This window comes from Triticum aestivum, chromosome 2D (genome assembly GCF_018294505.1).
Source record: "Triticum aestivum cultivar Chinese Spring chromosome 2D, IWGSC CS RefSeq v2.1, whole genome shotgun sequence".
In the NCBI taxonomy this organism is placed as follows: domain Eukaryota; kingdom Viridiplantae; phylum Streptophyta; class Magnoliopsida; order Poales; family Poaceae; genus Triticum; species Triticum aestivum.
In genome coordinates, this window is record NC_057799.1 from 155669621 (window position 1) to 155672664 (window position 3044).

The following is a 3044-nucleotide window of genomic DNA, read 5'->3' on the forward strand; positions in this document are numbered from 1 at the left end:
AGGAGATCGAGTCTTGTGGGGAAAAGTGCGGAAACCTCTGCAGAGTGTACAAACAAATCATGATTAGCCGTGTCCCCGGTTATGGACATCTTGAGTATCTGGTGCTTGAAATATTATGTTGATCTCAACACTTTATTTAATTAATTTGTCAGGTTATTAACCTTTAATTGGGATTGAGTTGGGGTTACCTTCTCAATGTTTTCAACCAACTTTGTAGTTAAATAAAATATATTCCTTTGTTGTAGGGAAAAACTAGCTTTATGCAAATGATAACCATAGAGCCTTCACCAGCCAAAGATGCATGTAGTGATAGCTGTTATTATGTTCATTGCTCTATAGTGTTATCTTGCCAGCATATTCCATGTGCTGACCTACACAGGCTGCAACGTATTATGTTGCAGAGTTTTCAGACAAAGAGTAAGGTGCGCTAGGTCGTTGTCATGCACTCAGTTTTGTCGTGGAGTTGGATGGACTCTTCTACCTTCGAAGCTTCCGCTGTTATCTTATTTAGATGGCCTTCAGCCATATTATTGTAATAAGTTCTCTTTTGAGACATTCGATATAATAAGTGTGTGATTGAACTTTGTTATAAATCCTCGAGTACTGTGTGTGTCAGGAATACCGATCCAGGGATGACACTTAAGCACAGAGACTTGACCGTCTGAGGTCGGGTCGCTACAATGGAACAATAAAAATTTCTAGATACGTTGGAGACGTATCATGACTCAAAATAAAAGTGAACCAAACTCAAGAAAACTGATAGCAACTACTCCCATAAGCATCTAGAGGCTATATCATGCATAAAAACTACTTTGGACCATATAAATTTGGCATACAAGCTCAAGAACCAGGTCACCACAGCATGAAAAATTTGCAATATATATATCACCAGAACAAAAAAACTAATTGGACCACTGGAGGATTCAGATACCGAAGAACAATAAGCCAAAACAATTTATGAAATGGAGTTCCAAGCAAGGAGATCAAAATTTGCAGTCAAAGGAGCAAGAACATGGGTTTCAGCAAGAAAATGATTTTTTCTAGAGGAAGAAGAAGGGAGTGGGCGGCTAGGATAAGTGAGTGGGTCCCTATGGGACCCACAAGCCCACTAGGCACGCCTGCTACTTGTGAGCTGCGTTGGGATTTCCCTGAAGATGAGAGGATGATGCAGTATAGTAGAGATAAGTATTTCCCTCAGTTATGAAACCAAGGTTATCAATCCAGTAGGAGAACCAAGCAACACTATATAAACAACACCTGCACAGAAACAACAAATACTTGCAACCCAACGCGTAGAGGGGTTGTCAATCCCTCAATGCTATTGAGAAAGATTAAATTGTATAGGTTTGATAAATATATCTAAAAAATACAAAATAAAATAAATAAAAGAAAATTGCAGCAAGGTATTTTTGGTTTTAATATATGATAGGAAATAGACTTGGGGGGCATACTTTCACTAGAGGCTTCTCTCTCCAGAAAATAGCATACGGTGGGTGAACAAATTACTGTTGGGCAATTGACAGAAAAGCAAATAATTATGATGGTATCCAAGGCAATGATCGTGTATATAGGCATCACGTCCAAGATTAGTATACCGACTCCTGCTGGCATCTACTACTATTACTCCACACATTGATCGCTATCCAACATGCATCTTGTGTATTAAGTTCATGAAAAAACGGAGTGATGCTTTAAGCAAGATGACATGATGTAGACAAGATAAACTCACGTATGAATAAACCCCATCTTATTACCCTTAATAGCAACGATACATGCGTGTCATGTATCTTTCTGTCACTGAGATTGAGCACCACAAAATCGAACCCATCACAAAGCACCTCTTCCCGTGGCAAGATACAATCTAGTTGGCCAAACCACACCCATAAATCGGAGAAGCAATATGAGGCTATAACAATCATGCATAAAGGAGTTCAGAGAAAATTCAAATAATATTCATGGATAGATCTGATCATAAACACAATTCATCGGATCCCAATAAACACACCGCAAAAAGTCATTACATCAAATAGATCTCCAAGAACATCGAGGAGAACATTGTACTGAAGATCAAAAAGAGAGAAGAAGCCATCTAGCTACTAACTACGGACCCATAGTCTGTGGTAAACTACTCCCGCATCATCAGAGGGCCAGCAAGGACGATGAAGAACCCCTCTGTGATGATTTTCCCATCCAGCGGAGTGCCAGAAAAGGCCTCTAGATTGGATCTCGTGGTTCTGGAACTTGCGACAGTGGAAAAAGTATTTCATGGACTCCCATGAGGATTTTGGTATTTTAGAGTAGTTATAGAGGCGGAGGTAGGTCAAAACGATGCCCATGGGCCCCACTACCCACTAGGGCGCGCCCTGGTGCCTAGTGGGCCCCACTTTCATCTTCTTGTGGCCTCCAGAAGCTTCCAGGGTCTCTTATCACCGGAAAAAAATCTCCAAAAAATTTCATGGCATTTGGACTCCGTTTGGTACTGATATTCTGCAAAGTAAAAAAGCAAGCAAAAATAGCAACTAGCACTGGCACTAAATTAATAGGTTAGTCCCAAAAAATGATGTAGAGTTGCTTGTAAATGTATATAAAACATCCAAGATTGAAAATATAATAGCATGGAACAATGAAAAATTATAGATACGTTGGATACGTATCAAGCATCCCCAAGCTTAATCTGCTCGTCCTCGAGTAGGTAAATGATAAAAACATAATTTTTGATGTGGAATGCTACCTAACATATTCATCATATATTCTTTTCTTTGTGGCATGGACATTTGGACTTGAGTGATTCAAAGCAATAGTCTATAATTTGACATGGAAACATCAATACTCAAGCATATCAACAAGCAACTATGTTTTCAAAATATCAACGCTAAATAAAGTTATCCCTAGCCTATTATGCTCAATCATTGATTCATTCATGAAACACATTCAAATATTAACTACACGCAATGCACAAGTATGATAATAGTGTTCCCTAGTTGGTGCTTTATAAGAGAAGATGGAGACTCAACATAAAAATAAAAAATTGCATAAAAGTAAAT